The 18,007-nt window shown below is 43.9% G+C and overlaps 1 protein-coding gene across 1 annotated transcript in view; it reads left to right on the top strand.

The window, feature by feature from the left end:
- The first annotated feature begins 4,850 nt into the window (after nucleotides 1-4,850).
- RFX3 (regulatory factor X3) overlaps nucleotides 4,851-18,007 on the top strand; it is a 594,837-nt gene continuing 581,680 nt past the window's right edge. Inside the window, exon 1 of the mRNA XM_086415305.1 lies at nucleotides 4,851-5,050. The gene's annotated coding sequence lies outside the window, so the exon portion shown is untranslated. The remainder of the gene's footprint in view (nucleotides 5,051-18,007) is intronic.

Raw genomic sequence — 18,007 nt, forward strand, 5'->3', positions numbered from 1 at the left:
TCTCTGTGAATTTTTAGGCCAGTGTGATACATAGTATATTTTCAATAATGTACACTAATGAGGAAATAAAGTAAAATGAAATGGTGAAGGAAATTCATGCATATCCTTTCTGTCCTCAGCCTGGATGTAAGTTTTGAGGATGTTTTTTCAGAGGGGGAGCAGGCTATTTTCAGTTACAATTCAGTAGTCTTGTAGTAGCCCCTCACGGAGAAGGCAATGGCACCCACTCCAGTACTCTTGCCTGGAAAATCCCATGGATGGAGGAGCCTGGTGGGCTGCAGTCCATGGGGTCACTAAGAGTCGGGCACGACTGAGTGACTTCACTTTCACTTTTCACTTTCATGCATTGGAGAAGGAAATGGAAACCCACTCCAGTGTTCTTGCCTGAAGAATCCCAGGGATGGGGGAGCCTGGTTGGCTGCTGTCTATGGGGTCACACAGAGTCGGACACGACTGAAGCGACTTAGTAGCAGCAGCAGCCCCTCAAAGCCTCTAAAACCCAGCAAAGGGATACAGGGTAAAATTTCCACTGCTTAAATATTCATTGAATGTAATAAAAGATAACAGGCTTTCTCCAGCCTGTGTGGACACGGTACATGTTAGAGCAAATAGGTATGTGTGTGCTCAGTTGTATTTGATTCTTTGCGACCTCAGGGACTGCAGCCCACCAGGTTCCCCTGTCCATGGGATTTCCCAGGCAAGAATACTGGAGTGGGTTGCCATTTCCTCCTCCAGGGAATCTTCTGACCTGACTCATGTATTGAACTCTAGCCTCTTGAATATTAGAAGGAGGTCTGGTTCAAATCTAAGATCCACTGCTTCTGAGTTAGGTGACCTTATGAAAGCTACTTGATCTTTCTGAGTTGTGGTTTGCTCATCTGCAAAATGGACCTGACTCGTACAGTGTTGTTATAGGGATTGATAAGATCATGGCCCCTACTGCCTCTAGTGAAGAACCCCAAGGCAGCAAGCCAATAAATCCATTTACACAAATGTGTGTTTTGGAATCAGTTTATCTTGGAGAGCTCACCAGGAAACTTCATTGCTCAAAATTAGACATTCTAAACCTAGGAGATTTATTAGGATTTTTTATAGCCAAGGTAGATGTTTGGCAGTGCCTGCTTTTAAAGGTTTTCAAGTTAAATTTATATCATGAGGCTCTAAGGTGTCAAATTTTGAGACCATTCATCCATTTTTTTTTTTGGAGTTTTCCTAGTTTACTTTTTTCCATGCTTTGTTTCTTATTAGGGTGAAATTTACACAACAAAATTTACCATTTTAACCATTTTTGAGTATGCAGTCCTGTGGCACTCCCTACATTCACAAAATTGTGCAACCAACAACCACCATCCATCTCCAGAACCTTTTCACTTTCCCAGACTGATACTCTACACCCATTAAACTACTCTCCGTGCTCCTCTTCCTTATCCCCTGGCAATCATCATTCTACTTTGTGTCTATGAATTTAACTACTCAAAGCATCTCATAGAAGAGGAATTGTATAAATACTTGTCCTTTAGTGACTGGCTTATTTCACTTAATATAAAGTCTTCAGTGTTCATCCATGCTGTGCTGTATGTCAAATTGCCTTCATTCTTAAAGGCTGACTATTATTCCAGTGTATGTGTATCCCACATTTTGTTTATCCATTCATCTATGGATGGATTCCTGTGGCTTCTATCTTTTGGCTATAGTGAGTAGTGCTGATGTGAACACGTATATAAGAAGATTTGACCTTCTTCCTAGGAACTGCCTTGATCTACCTCTGATAAAAGCTGGGTTGGTTTTGGTTGTCCCTTCAAGTACATCACCTCCTCAGATTTTTAACATCTCACAAAATATGTTAGCCCTAACCCCAGTTCAGTCAGCTGTTAAAACATAATGAGTTTATTATTAACCCCCAAACACTGAAGAGCTGCATTCCAGGTACTTGTCAGAAAGTATAATCTGAAATCTAATGTGGCTCAGTATCCTTCCAAAGATCAGTTGAAAAACATACCTTATTAAATGAGAATTGCCTGAAGCTTTACTCTTTCAAATCTGTCCCTAAGTTAAATCAGACCCATCCCAATAACTGGGATATATTGCTTTATTGTTTACAGAGGTGATCTGACTGAATTATGCGTCGGTGAAAGGGTGAGATTAGATTCAGGTTTTCTGCTCTGCGGTTTTATGAACCTCTATTGTATTTGGTGCGGAGATATCGTGCAGGGTGACGTTCTCTTTCTCATTCTGTGTTGTAGGAGGATCCATGGGAGAAATTGTTCTTTGGTGTCAGGTCAGGCATGGCTTCCTGGAGCTACTAGTTTATGTTTTGTTTTTCTTTTCCTATGGACACAGAATTGTATACAAATTTTGTTCCTGTCTTCACTTTGGCTCCTAGGAAGCTTAGATTCTAACGTGCTCTCACCTAAACAAAAGGCATGGAAATGTGTAACATGAACTTTGTGTATTATGTCACTTCTTGCTGGATTCTATTCTTAAATGATTTTCTCTTTGCCTTGATTTTCTTCCTTATTGCCATTGTGTGTTTGTGTAAATCAATAGGGAGAAAAAGAAACAGAGAGAGAGAGAGAGGAAAGAACAGTGAAGGAGAGGATATATTTTAAAATAAGAATGTATCATTCAAAATTTTTGGCTGCAAACAACAGAAAGCAATTCTAAGAGGCTTAAAAGGGAATTCACAGAAAGACTAATAGCTGAGCTCACAAAATCATTGGGAAGATGGAGAGTGGGGCTCAAAAAGTAGGCTGCATTCCAGAACTCTTGGGTGCTGGGCGCTGCCAGGTGCTCTGCACTGGGAGAGGTAGGTAAGACAGGAAGTAAGAGAAGATCCGCTTTATAGCCCCAACCCCTGTGCGGCATCAGCCTCAAACATGTGCATCTGACAAGTCCATCTCTTCCTGGCTGCCCCTCTAATACACGGTACTACTTCTCTTTCTGACCCTAGCACAGCACTCACTTGTTTATGGCTTCCAGCTCTGTTAAATGAAAGCCCTGAAGTGACTAGAACCCTGCTCCTCAGACTGCAGTCCACAGGCAATCTGTTTTGTCTAAGCATATCCACCGCCCACCCCCGACACGCACGCATTGATGTCAAGTGGCTCATAAAACAGTCTTCGACTCTGCAAAAGGCTGTCTTTTAGAAGAATTCAGGTAAATATAAATTCCTTCATCCTATTATACATCAACATCTTCACTTATTCTGCAGTGGAAGTTCCACTCTGCCCTAGGTCAGTTTGAAAGAAACTCACTTGAAGCTGAAACAACTAAAAAGTTTCAGATGTACCCAGGGTCCGGTGTTAGCCTATCTAAAGCTTTTGACCTTCCTTTTGGTCCACAGTCTCAAAGAAAGCGTGTCATCACAGTGAGACATTCTGTAAAGAACCAGAACCAGAGCTGTGTCAGTCCTGTTCACAGGAGGGAGTTTCCTGACCAGACAACTGGAAGACACATCCCCTTTTGTACACAAGGACCCAGTTTTCTCCTCGTATGGTGGGGATGATGGCATTAAGTCAGCACAGTTCTGCTGCGTTCCCAAGTAACCTTCAAGTTAAAACTCGGTCTCCATGTAACTTTTCTTAGGAGGGAGTGCTACATGAAAGCCTGTAACATTGACACCTTTGCCTTGCTGCAGGTAAACACTTTGGCAGACAGGCAATACACCCTTTTGTGAGTTTGTGAATCTAGTCCACATGGGATAATCCCCTAGGTCCCCTTAACTGTGACCTCGCTGAGGTGATCACTTTTCTAGATCCGTAAAGCTGAGCTTTGAACCATGATGCCCAAGGCCCATTCATCCACTTACTTCACCCTTGTGAGGTCCTGTAGGAACGGCCAACAGGATTCTTCAATAATATCAGTGCTTACACTTACTATGCTGCAAACACTACTAACTACATGCTCTTTAGTAAAAAAGAAAGTTAACTAATTTAATCCTCCCAATGTCCCTATGAAGTAGGTACTATAATTCTCATTTTACAGGTGAAAAGCTGAGGCACAAAGAAGTTAGAAACTTGCCCTAGTGGTAGAGTCGGAATTCTATCCCAGGCAGTCCGGCTCCTGTGTGGTATGTTAGGCTATACTGTCCCCAGGGAGTGGACATTTACATCTTTACAACTGTTATATTTTGGACAGACTATACATCTGCAGCACATCTGGAGGTTGTTCATCTGAAGTCATGAGATAGAAGCTATATCTAGTGGCTTAGAATTACTTTGATATTGGAAAGCCAAGCAAAACAAAATGGAGAAGGGAAAAACCCCAAATGTTATATATGCCAAGTTGTTCTGTAAACTGCCCACAAAGTCATGTCTTTAGCATGAGATCTGGCCAAGGAGACTTGGCCAGAAATTCACAAATGGATGATGAAGGATCATTCCGGGGAAGCCTTCTTCCTTCTTTGCGTCACACAATTGTTCTAGATTTCTGCCTCTGTAAGCGCAGGGCTTCACCAGTGATTTGTGACACCTGTGTTGACAGACATCGCACGTGTGGTGGGGAGTGGGGAGAGTGAGCTGCTAAAGATAACAATGTGGTGGACCCTTCAGCCAGGCTGTCCTTCCCTGTCGAGTGGGTGTCTGATCCGGCCACCCAAGAAGGTTGTTCCCTTGGTCTCTGTACCTCCACTGCTCGACCAGTCCCTGCCTTAGCTCTACCCTCCTCTCCTAACTGGCCTTCCCTCCTCATCATGCAGCCGAATCAACACACCTAGGTACTTGCCTCCAGTCCCAGCTAGTTATCGTTCTAATTAGATCACCTGGTAGATATCATAGGGGCGGTGAGGGGTGTGCCGCCCTGCTAGTTTCCCTGGTAACCAACAAGAAGACCAGAAGTCAGTTCCCCCAGGAACTGGTAACCTCCCCCTCCCGCATCACGAAGGCTGCCGCCATATGCTGCTGCCCCTGCCACCTGCCTTCTGCACTGCAGGTGGAGGGATGTCGCTCCAGGACCTTGCTTCAGATACATAAACACCCTCGTCCATTAGACCCTCAGGCCACGGACCAGTACTGGTCCAGGACCGGTTAGGACCTGGGGCACTGCACAGGAGGTGAGTGGCAAAACCAAAACTGTATCCCACCTGTGCCCCCTTGTCTGTGGAAAAATTGTCTTCCATGAAACCAGTACCCAGTGCCAAAAAAGGCTGGGGACCTCTGCATTAGACCACTAATGTCTCTGTCAGGACTCAGGGCTTTTATTTCCTTTTGGGGGCTGGGCCAGCCCGGGGCTGGCAGGTCTGTGAGGAGCACCCAGCCACAGGCGTCAGGCATTCTGACCTGTGAGGAGCAACGCTGCCTGCTTTGACTTTCTCCAGACACACCAACAGGACTCACAGCACAAACTGGAGTTGGTTCATTTTTTAACGTTATTGTCACAGTAGTGCTTTTATAGTTTTATTAATTTATGGCTGTGCAGGGTCCTCTTTGCTGTGCGGGCTTTTCTCTAATCCTGGAGAGGGGGTGGGGCTACTCTCTAGTTTCCCAGCGCGAGATTCTTGTTGCAGTGGCTCTTGTCTTTGGGGAGCATGGGTTCAGTACGTGGGCTTCAGTAGTTGTAGCTCCCAGACTCTAGAGCACAGGCTCAGTAGTTGTGGTGCACAGGCGTAGTTGCTCTGTGGCATGTGGGATCTTCCTGGATCAGGAATCGAACCCATGTCTCCTGTATTGGCAGGCAGATTCTTCACCACCGGGCCAACAGGAAAGCCCAAGCTGGTACGTAGTAGCCATTCTTTCTTTGTTCTTTTATAGCAAAAGCCTAAGCATTTCAGGATTAGAACATGAGGGTTCCCACCACCATAAGCTCCCACAACTAAAGCCCAGGTCATATACATACACCCATCAGGGGGAAGCCTGGGTTGGGATGTTCCCACTAGTACTGAAGCCATTTTCCTCAGGAGGCCCAAAGCCAACCATTCGATCAGAGATTCTCCTCTGGAGCCACCCAGGGTCAACTCTTTGTCTACATTGCCTAAGAAACCAAGTCCAATCTACACTCTTCTCCCCCAAGATTTACTGCCTCTCTCTCAGGGCTTGGTACATTTATTTGTACCATCTGTGGTATTGGAATATAAGATTCCTATAGCTAGAAACAATTTTCATCAATAATAAATTGTGATAGAAATATTTCCAATTAAAAAGAAAAAAATATTCCACAGGATAACTTGCAACTTCCTGCCTGAGCAGCTGTGCTTGAGAATAAAGCCTAGTCCCAACCTGAGCCCAGTTCCTCTTACCCAGTCTGCAAGGAGGGTCCAGCCTCTTTGACACATGGCATTGATCTTAATCACTCTTCCTGATCCTCTCCAGATCTGTGACCAAGCACTGACTCTTCTGCTGCATGGAACCCTCTCAATATTCCATGATTTCGGCTGCAGGTGACCCCCTCTGGCCCCAGTGGCTGAGGACCCAGCTTCTCATGGAATGCCAAGCTACCTGCATTTTCCCTCTCTCACAAACTGTACTCTTTGAGTAATATCTCAGCACCTAGAGGCGAAAGAGCCTTTAAGTAACATGGACAGTCTCCCCATCTCCACCCTCCCATCCTCTAAACAGCTGAGACCCTTGCCTTTATGGTTTAGCAAATAATCTGTTGGCTCGATTAAAAATTCATTTGTCACATGTTCTGTTGCTTAAAAGTGAAGGTTCTTATTCACATACTCTGAGACAACCACTGTTAATCGTTTGGTACACACACAAAATATAGTTTAATATCTTAGAACTGTATTGGAGTTATACTACACATATTGTTTTAAAACTTCTTTTTCTGCTTAATAATACATCCTGAAGATCTCTTCTTATCACCACATAAAAACTACCTCATTTTTTAAAATGTTACATGGAGTTCCATTGTATAAATGTAGAACAGTTTATTAACAAATACCTAATCATAGACATCTGGTTTGTTTTCTAGTAATTTGCCCCAACAGAGCCCAGTGCGTGTCTTGGACACTAGTCTTTGCTTGCTTGTGTATTACTGTGGAACTTAGATTTTGGAACATGGAAAGGCACCTTTGAGCTCTTTCAATAAAATGAAGATGACTGCAAAAGGCTGTGAGAATCAGATGGGATCATTAACACTGAGGTGGACATGTGTAATTCACTCTAGCTCCCTTGTATCTAAAGCTCTATCTATGTCAGAAACTCTCCACTTAGTAAGTCTTGGTTGAGGATAAAGACTTTCTTCCATTAGAAATACCCGAAATGCCACATACTCATCTTCCCAGACTCCTTAGCAGCCACCAGTCAGATGATTCACAGTACACTCTGTCTTGGGAGTCAGTGACACAACAGCCAAGGTTGGGTAGCACACTTACTCTCTCTCTCTTTCATGGCCACGGCAATAACAATGAAACAAGATAAAATTCTCAGCAGAGAAACAGCAATGGTGCAAACTGTAGGTGTTGTGTGTGGAGAGGGACAGCAGCGGGGGCTTCTTCATTAGAATAATGCTCATGATTTTGGACATTGTTTCTGGCAGCTTAACCTCAAGCCTCATTCTTCAGCTATCCTGACAACTCTGAATTACTCAAAATCCAATGAATAAAGTCATTTTCTGGTTAAATTAGCCAGGAACATTTTCTATTGCTTGTAATTAGGAACATTGTCTGCCACATATACATAACTGTAAAACACCATATGAACACAAGGGACACCGCAGATGCTTTTGTTCCTCTCCAGCAGCCAGTCTTCCCTCTCCCTTGCTCACAGGTGGACCTTTGACCCAGTTTCAGCAGAGATGTTACAAAGGATGGGCTTCTTGGGACTTCTGAGAAAGAGTTCTCCTTCCTTTCTAATAAGAGAAAGGTATATAAAGAGAAGCTTCTGCCACTCCCCCCAGCCTTTCTGCCCCAGCTTTCTCCTTGGGATACTCTCATGTAAGAATGAGCAGCTTGGAGATCTGGCAACCCTTTTCTGACCACGCGGAGAGATGCTGCCTGCGTAGGGGATTAATAGAGTTCAAGAATGTAAAGAGCCTTGGTCCTTAATGACACAACTGAATTTCCAAAACAAGCTTAGTTTGCCTACTTCCAGACTCTCTGTTAATGAAAAGTAATCATGATTTAAGATGCTGAAAATAAGAGTCTATTACTTGCAGCCAAACATACCCTGAATAGGTACAAAATATTTGATTATCATTATAGCAGCTGTGAGAGGCTAGGTTGATGGGTTTGAGTTTTCAGGATCTCAACTATCTGACTCTATTTCCAGTTAAAATATTACCCCAAATTGATAAGGTGTAATACTGACCACCAGTATTATCCCTGATGACATCTGATAGTTTAAGTCCAAAGCAAACATTTGGATAGTTCAGTTTAAGTATCTGGCTTTAAAAAATACCAGTGCCTGGGTCCCAGCCCCAAAGATTCTGGTGTAATGGGTCTGGAGAGAATCTTGGACAGTGGAATTTTTAAAACAGCTTTATTGACATCTATTGTAGATAGCATAAAATTTATCCATTATATTTATAAATTCAGTTATTTAAAATTCATGTTTATAGACTTGTGCAGCCACTGTCATTATGTAGTTTTACAATGTTTCCACCATCCCCCAAATTTCCTACTACCAGTTTGCAGTCAATTCTTGCTTCTTGTCTGGCCTTAGATGGCCACTAATCTACTTTCTGTCTCTATCCATTTATCTTTTGTGGACATCCGTGTAAACAGAATCAGACTATGTGTAGTCCTGTTCATCTGGCTTCCTTCACTTTTCATAATATTGTTGAGGTTCATCTGTGTTGTAACGTGGTCTTTTTCATTGATGAACAGTACTCCCCCCCTTAAATATGCCACATTTCATTTATTCAGCAGTTGATGGGTGTTTACATTGTTTCCAGCTTGTGGTTATTATGAATAATGTTACTGTGAACATTTACGGGCATACCTTTGTGTAGAAATATGTTTATATTTCTCTTAGGCATTTTATATTTCTCTTAGGTATTTTATATTTATCTTAGGTATTATATTTCTCTTAGATATTGTATTTCTCTTAGGTATATTTCTAGGAGCAGAGTTGCTGAGTCATATGGTAAGTTCATGTTTAACTTTTTAAGAAACTGCCAAACTATATTCCAATGTGTACCATTTTACAGTCCTACCAGCAATGATTAGGGGTTTCATTTTGCTAACACATAGTACTGTCAGTATTTTAAATTGTTAATTTGTATTTCTGTAATGACTAATGGTATTGAATATCTTTTCAAGTACTTATTAGCCATTTGTATATTTTCTTTAGTGAGACGTCTATTCAAATTTTTTGCCCATTTTTCCCATCAAATTGTCTTCTTATTAGGAGCTTGTGAGAGTTCTTTATATATTCTATAAACAAGACTTTTATCAGACATGTGATTTGCAAACATTTTCTCCCAGTCTTTGACTTGTCTTTCCATTTTCTCATTGGTGCTTTTTGAAATGCAAATGAAATGCAAATTCCTCATGATGTACAAGATATCAGTTTTTCATTTTATAGATTGTGCACTTGTGTCATATTTGAAAACTCTTTGCCCAACCTAAAGTTATGAAGGCTTTCTCCTGTGTTAACTCTAGAAGTCTTATAGTTTTAGCTCTCGCATTTAGATCTACGATCATTTTGAGTTGGTTTTTATTTATGTTGTGAGGTTTTGCATATTTTGATGTTAACTGTTTGAGTTCCATTTGTTTAACAGACTATCCATTCTTCATTGAATTGTCTTGGCGTATTTGTTGAATGGGCGCTGGGATTTTGAAAGTGCCCCTGGTGCAGACAAAGTTGAGCTCCAGCTGCCTGAAGGTGCTAGCATCTCACATCTCTGCCTTTACACAGCAGACAAAGATCTTGATGTGTTCTAGAATCTAGAATACTCTCCTAGCCTGGTAAGAGGTTTCGTGACTTTTCCTTTGAATTTTTGCAAATGCTGTCACCATCTACCTGGAACAGATTATGCAAAAGTTATCTTAAATAACCACAACCTACACTTATAAAACCATTCTATTATATCCTACATGAGTCATAACTAGGTTTGCTTTTCTCATTAGACTGTGAGCTGTTCAAAGGCAAGGTCTGAGTTTTAATAATGAAAATGACATTAACAGCTACCATTTTGAGCACCTACTGTGTTCCAGTGCTGTGCTCAGTATTTTATAAATATTCTCTTATATAATCATCATTTTTCAAGATTCTTGAGGTGTGTTTTACAGAGGTTAAATAACTTACCCTAGTCCATGCAGCAAAGCCAGGATCCATACCTTGAAGAATCTGCCTATAAAACCACACAAAGAATAGTCAAGCAAATGTTACTAGGTAGCCCAGTCCTTTGCAGGAAGTGGCTCCAAGCTCTCCAACCTGTTGCAGACTAATAGCATTATTGTAACATATGTATACTCCAGTACTCTTGCCTGGAAAATCCCATGGATGGAGGAGCCTGGTAGGCTGCAGTCCATGGGGTCGCGAAGAGTTGGACACGACTGAGCGACTTCACTTTCACTTTTCACTTTCATGCGTTGGGGAAGGAAATGGCAACCCACTCCAGTGTTCTTGCCTGGAGAATCCCAGGGACGGGGGAGCCTGGTGGGCTGCCGTCTATGGGGTCGCACAGAGTCGGACACGACTGAAGCGACTTAGCAGCAGTGGCAGCAGCCACATATGTATACATAGTCAAAAGGGGTGAGAAGGAAAGGCTGGCAGAGACCTTGGGCTTTGGTGGCTTAGGACTTTCCATGTTGTGGCACTGACAGTCTTTGTTTTTCTTTTTTATTCTGATGACGATTTGGAACTTTTACCCCATTGCAAGAGAGATGGTTCGTTTCACATTGTCCATGGCTGGTTTACTGTGCTCTTGACAGTTTCCCTCCAACTCTTGACAATTGTGAGCTTCGATCTTTTCTCTGGAGTGAGGGAATATTACACTGAGACTTTTGTGGGGAGGGCTGGTGTTGCCTCTCACCAGCCCGCCACAAACACAGGATGCTTGGTTTGTATTCCTCTATCACTTCTCTCAGAGCCTCTTCACAGGGAAAGATGATGCTTGCGTACTTCCTGACACTCCTGCTCAGAGCACGTGCACACAGGTGAGGGCCCACCTGCTGCCTTCCATGGCTTTCTGGTTAGGGATTGTATTTGAGGAACCAGGGATGCCTGTACACAGGAGTGTAGAAGAGGGCATCCACCTACGATCCTAGCCCACAAACCTCCAGCGCATCTGGCCCAGCAGCCCCACCAAGCTAGCCCAGTCCCGTGCTGTCATTGCATAGGACTTCAGAGCCTCTACTCAGGAAGTCCGCAGGGTCTCCGTTCAGCCTTGGCAGGAAGATGCTAAAGCCTTAGTGGCTGACTCAGCCCAGCAACTTCCAGGCTGTCATCTCCTCAGAGCTCTGCTCCTCGTCAGCTCTGCTGTCTGCCCTGCCAGCTCACATGAGGAAGACGCACATTTGGCCTAGCATTTTGTTTCCTGATGGAAACTACAGGACCTGCCTTCACCTGGAGTCACAGCTTTGCTAAGGAAATAGCCTTTCTAGAACTCAGCCCTCAGTTTAATTAAAAAGCAACCCAAGGTCCATGAGTTTTGGATGTAACCTGGGTAAGCACTCAGTGCTCTGTGGCGGCCAGCTGTGTTTTTCAGGAACAGATTTGTTCCAACTTGTTTGTGAATGTACAAGTCACAATGAGCACTTGCTGCTTAGAATTCTTCAAGGCTAATGAGCTGGTGATGCCTGGGGCACACTATATCTGTGCTTGGATCTGGCCCTCTAGACTGTGCCTCCTGAAAACCAGGGAAGGGCTCAGACTGCCTCTTGACTTGGCTATTTAGGTTTCATGTGGAGGAACAGAAGAATCTCAACTGGCATCGCCAAGAAGTCTGAGTCTCACCCTAAGGCTGTCTCTCTCTAGCTGGCTTATAATACATTGGTCAAATCACTTAATTTCTATAAGATTTAGTTTCTGTGTGAAATTTTAACTAGCTCTGTATATTCCAACTGTTGTCCTATGTACTGCAAACCATAATATTCTCCAGTACAATTGGGCATAGTGGTCAATTAAGATGAGGAGATTTCTTTGGGAACCCATCTTGTCCTCCTGGAAATTTCCAGTGCTTCCTTCAAAGCCCTCCTGTAAGCTTGGATTCATCACAAAGCTCACCCTAATCACACTCCCAATGGAATTCATCCCTTTTTTCTCTCCTGCTGCACACCTTTTCAGGCTTCCCTTGTAGCTCAGTTGGTAAAGAATCTGCCTGCAGTGCAGGAAACCCGGGTTCGATTCCTGGGTCTGGAAGGTCCCCTGGAGAAGGAAATGGCAACCCATTCCAGTATTCTTGCCTGGAGAATCCCATGGACAGAGGAGCCTGGCAGGCTACAGTCCATGGGGTGACAAGAGTCAGACATGACTTAGCAACTAAACCACCCCCACTACACTACTTTTTAAATTTTTCTACCATAGTCTGCATTACATAGTGCTCAATTTATATTCACACATGTCTATTCATCAACTTGGCATTCCAAGGTAGCTTAGTGGTAGAGAATCTGCCTGCCAGTGTAGGAGATGCAGGTTTGATCCCTGTGTCTGGAAGGTCCCCTGGAGAAGGAAGTGGCAACCCATTCCAGTATTCTTGCCTGGGAAAGCCCATGAACAGAGGAGCCTGGCGGGCTACAGTCCATGGGGTCATGTAAGAGTCAGATATGACCTAGCAACTAAACAACAGCAACGCACCAACTACCTGAACTCTGAAGGTGAGGATCTCACTGCACTCGTCTTTGTGATACTCCAGACCTACACAGGTAAGACGCAAGTAGGTGCAGCAGAAGCGTTGATATGAATAACTAAGAGCTGTTATTGGTGATCTTGGGATGTGTTTACCCTTAGCTGTGTGCCTGTAACCATTTGTGTTGGTTATCCACACACCTTTCATCCTTCTCTTCCTTGGGAACCAGCTTCTCCCCAGCTCCAATTCTGTAATCCTGGTTGGGTTGTTGATCATAGTACCCAGTCCTCGCCCACAGGAATAGACATGATGTGTCTATTGGCCCCAGGCTGGCCAACTCTTTCACTTTGGCAGGTGTGTGACTTATGCTCGGCCCACTGTGATTCTTCTCTGAGATTTATTTCATTGCTGTTTGTGGGTCCTTTATCCAATTTTTTAATGTTAATACTTTTGAGCCACCTCGACATGGGGCCACAAATCTATGGGCAGTTAGCCAAATTCGTGTGACAGCACAGGAGCACCAAAATTCAAGAAAAGGGCTGTGATGTTTATACACCTGCAATATTAAGTGCACAGATAAACGTGACTTTAACTTTTGTGTTAATAATGCTGGAAGGAACTTTTCCATCCCATTCTACTTGGTCCCTTTGTGCTGTCTGATGTCTTTGACCATTGCCACCTCCTTGTAACTCCATCTGGCTCTGGTTTCCATGACATAGCTCTCTGCTGGGTCCTCTCTTACTCTTCAGGTCACCTGTCTCTCATCTCCTTTGTGAACTCCTTTTTTTCTGGGCTGTGTCAAGTGGAGAGATTATGTCTTGCATTTGGGTCATAGAAGCTGGAGGACATGAATTAGAATCTGTTGGTGGCTGTCTTCCATTATCTGTGGAAATCTGTTTCCAGCAGGAGAGAATAAAGCCAGGCATATCTGCACCAAGACAGAGAGAGATGATGGGGAAGAGTATATGAGTGAGTGGGTTTGACAGTAGTGAATCCCTTAAGTCCAGCAAGTCCTCTCCCTCTGATTCTGTTCATCTCTAGTGTCTTTCTAACACATCCCCTTAATACGTAAGTGAATTTAGTCCCTATTACTTAAAACCCAACTTTACTAAAACATAACCCCAGCTCATACTTTAGATTATATCACTCTAAGAACATGATTATTGTACTGGCTTATCTTAATGAGATAAAGACAATGTCTAGATCCCCTGGAGAAGGGAATGGCTGCCCACTCCAGTATCCTGGCCTGGAGAATCTCATGCACAGAGGAGCCTGGTGGGCTCCAGTCCAGGGGGTCGCAAAGAGTCGGATGTGACTGAGTGACTGACACTTTCACTTCACTGGGTGCCAAACAGGAAAGCCAAACAGAAATGTTTTTTTTCCTAACCACAACTCAGGAAATTTGCACATTTTGCAATAATTCTCTTTTCCTGGATAGACTTTTAAAAATCAGTCTATTCCCTGCCTCCAGCATAGCCCTCTGAGAAACCTGCAGTCCTTCAGAAGGATTCCTATATTTAGATGCTGACTCAGCCAAAAAAAAATCCCCACCCCCCTGCAACTAATTTAATTCTGTAGGCCCCATTGGTGACTGACAGTGTTCCCAATTGGGAGCACAGTAACTGAAGGCAGCAAGTTGCCTGCTGTTATTTTTTGCTTTTTCTCTAGTTTAATTGCTTTTGTACATGTGCCTATTACATGAAGAACTAAATGAAAACTCTACAGGACTGAAAATAGCCCTCAAAATAACATTATGTCCCCTTAGAATCACCTATTAGACTCTGTAGCTAGGCAGGTGTTTTTCAGCGGAGGAAAAGATTTTTTTTTAAGTTATTGTGAATCTGGGGCAAATGATGGCTACAAGGCTACAATTTCACCTAGTCTATGCCACCCGCTCTGGCAAATTCTGGCATTAAAATGACAGGTTTCCAACACTAAGCCCACCAGTAAACACTTTGTATCTGATGATGGCAAAAGAGATAAAAGTTATGTGAAAGTTTCCAAAGTAAAAGTTGCTATTTTCTTAGCTGGATGGGGTTGGGTATGTATAACAGGAAGCTTTGATAATAAACACAGTCCTGTGCTATTTTTACATTGTCCCAACTTCCCTCAATGTTCCAGCAGTAACAGCCATTGTGGATAATATACTGTGGATTGGCCCACTTCTTGAACTTCTCTGTGCTGGAACCCAGGAAGGGGATGACCCCTACAGTTGTCTCATGAACAGCTATAGCACAGTTCAGTTCAGTTCAGTCACTCAGTCGTGTCCAATTCTTTGTGATCCCATGAACCCAAGTATACCAGGCCTCCCTGTCCATCACCAACTCCCAGAGTTGACCCAAACTCATGCGCATCGAGTCGGTGATGCCGTCCAGCCATCTCATCCTCTGTCGTCCCCTTCTCCTCCTGCCCCCAATCCCTCCCAGCATCAGGGTCTTTTCCAACGAGTCAGGTCTTCGCATGAGGTGGCCAAAATATTGGAGTTTCAGCCTCGGCATCAGTCCTTCCAATGAACACCCAGGACTGGTCTCCTTTAGGATGGACTGGTGGGTCTCCTTTAGGATGGACTGATGGGTCTCCTTTAGGATGGACTGATGGATCTCCTTGCAATCCAAGGGACTCGCAAGAGTCTTCTCTGGCTTCCTAAAAAGTTGGCCAGTGGGAAGAACTGCTTCCTATTCATCTTGTCACCAGAATCTGAGAGACCATCTGAGAATGGAGCAGAAAGAGAAGAGGCAGAGAACAGAGTTAGAGAAAAACTCACTTGGGCTTCTGGATCAAGACATGCCTGAAGTCAGTGCATTTTTAAGTATTCCATTTATTATATAAGCCAAAAATACCCTTTCTCTTTCTTATCATTTGCAACTTGAAGAATTCAAACCAATACTGACCATTTCACTGTTTGAGTTTTTCCTCTATGAAAAAGGATCCTCCAGGGAACTGTGAGATGAGTGAACACCCACCTTCACCTCCATACAGCACTCAGTTCCCATCTTGTCCTCCTGCTACTGTTTGGCCTCATACCCGTGCTCACTTTGTTAACACCTCCTGGGTTCAATTATGAAACAACTGTTTGTCTTTCCTACAAGGAGCAAGCCAAGTACAAAGCACGACAGAAGTTCTCAAAGTGCATGATACCAGAGGCGGCAGTAAGTGCAGCCCCTGGTAACTTGTCAGAAATGCACTTTTTCAAGCCCCACCCCAGATCTCTTGAAGCAGAACTTCCAGCAATGAGGCCCAGGGTTGTATTTTAACCAGCCCTGTAGAGGACGTGAATGCAAGCTGAAGCTTGAGAACTCTTGGCATAGAGGGTGTCCATACTCATTATAGATTGTAGTGTGCGCATGTGTGTGTGCTCAGTAGCTCAGTCGTGTTCGACTCTTTTGCAACCCCATGTACTATATAGCCTGCCAGGCTCCTCTGTCCATGGGATTCTCCAGGCAAGAATACTGGAGTGGGTTTCCATCTCCTCCTCCAGAGGATCTTCCCAACCCAGTGATCAAAACCCACATCTCCTACATTGGTAGGCGGATTCTTTATCACTGAGCTACCTGGGAGGCATGTAGACTCTGGAGCACACATGATTAGCGTTTATAATGAGAATATTTGAAAAAGCCATAGTAAAGCCAGGATGACGTTGTATCAGAAATGTTTCATGACACAGAGGCTGCAAATTTCAAGTAGTACAATAAGCAAATGTGACAAGTGGGCAGACTGAAACAGGGCTGGGACTTAATGGATCCATTCACTTTTCTACACACCAATACAAGCAAGCTGGGATCCAGAGGGAGGAGGTGGAGACTTGGATGTTCCTTTTGTGGGAGAAATCACTTGTAAAGTAAGCTGTTTCATAATAACTTTTCTCAGGCGCTCATATTTTGATACTGTCTTGGGTGGCTTCTGACTAGTAATATGGAATGTTTGGGGGAGGTCATCATTTGATGCCTGTGTAAAACAAATTTCATTTCTGTCATAACAGCAGCTTATCCAGCAGCACCTTCTAGGGCTGCCTGTGACCTGGAAGAAGCCAGGAGGCACCTCCGTTTCTCTTTTGATCACTCAAAGTGCTTGCTGGCTTTACTCACTTAAGGCATCACCGCAACTGGAAGTCTTGGTTCATTTCTGAACAAAGCCTTACAGAGAGCACAAGTGTTATATCAAAACACTGCTTCCATCCCCACACCCCCCAGCACACTTTTGAGCCTGAACACTTAGAGTGAACATACAGTTGAGGAAAGAGTAACCCCCTCGGCTAGGTGAGGACTAGCCTCATTTCTCTGAGTTTGCGACCTGCCTGCCTCCTCCCAATCCAGCCTACTTTCTAGAGAAGGCCACTGTGGTAAGTGACATTCCTCTCTATCCTTGGGGACAATCCTTGGTATTAACCAGTGAAAGCAGTATTAATCTGGAGCCTAGAGAAATAGATAACTTGGTCCCAGCTCCAGAACCAATGGAAGGTGGTACAGCAGGATGGGTCCTGGGCAGCAACTCCAGGAGCAGCTCGGAATTGCCTCCTCTGAGGCTCTGTCCTGAAAATTCAGCCTTGCCTCTCAGGTTCAGAAAACCTATGGGAAGCAAAGGGTTTGTATGTGACACTCCTAAAGCAGTGCTTGTCAGCGATGCCTCTTTCTGGATGGTATCTGTGAATGACTCATATTTCATCCGTCAGGTGCGCTCTGGCCCATCCATCTCTCAGTCTCTCCCTCTGTTGCCAGATAATTAGTTGGTATTCAATAATGCTGCCTTTGTTAAATGCCTGCTGAATGAGGTAAGGTTCTAGGATGAAAGCCAATGCCTCTACACACACACATGCACACACACAGCATGTCTTCTCAGCCATGAGGGTCATTATTTCTTTATTTTTTAAAAAACTACAGCAACAAGATTGTGTAAGAAAAGGTTGCTTTCCTCTTTGCAGCATCTGCCGTGCTGCCCCATGTCAGCACAACCAGTGTCGTCCCTGCTGCCTGCCCATGCTCCCACCAGGGTTCCCCTGGGCTTTCCTTCTCCTCACGTGTGACAGCAAGAGCCAGGATTTGCCACTGGGCAGTGCTAGCTCTGCCACTGATTAGATAATTGATATGAGACAAGAATGTAGATCCAGTCAAGGAGGGTAGATTCCCCCATGTAATGGGAGATGAGATTACAGAATTCACTAGGGTTCTCAGCACCACCTTCAGGAGCAAAAATCTGAAGGTGAGACTTAGAGGAGGGACCTGAGGGAAGAGTGTTTTGGGTACAGGGCTCAGCTGGAGCGAAGGTCCTGAGACAGGAGTGTGCCAGGTGAGTCTGAGGAATAAGAAGGAAGCTGGAGTGGTCAGAGGAGAGTGAGCAA

Source organism: Bos grunniens, chromosome 8 (assembly GCF_055505025.1).
Source record: "Bos grunniens cultivar Pamir isolate PY7600 chromosome 8, Bosgru_T2T1.0, whole genome shotgun sequence".
Classification (NCBI taxonomy): Eukaryota; Metazoa; Chordata; class Mammalia; order Artiodactyla; family Bovidae; genus Bos; species Bos grunniens.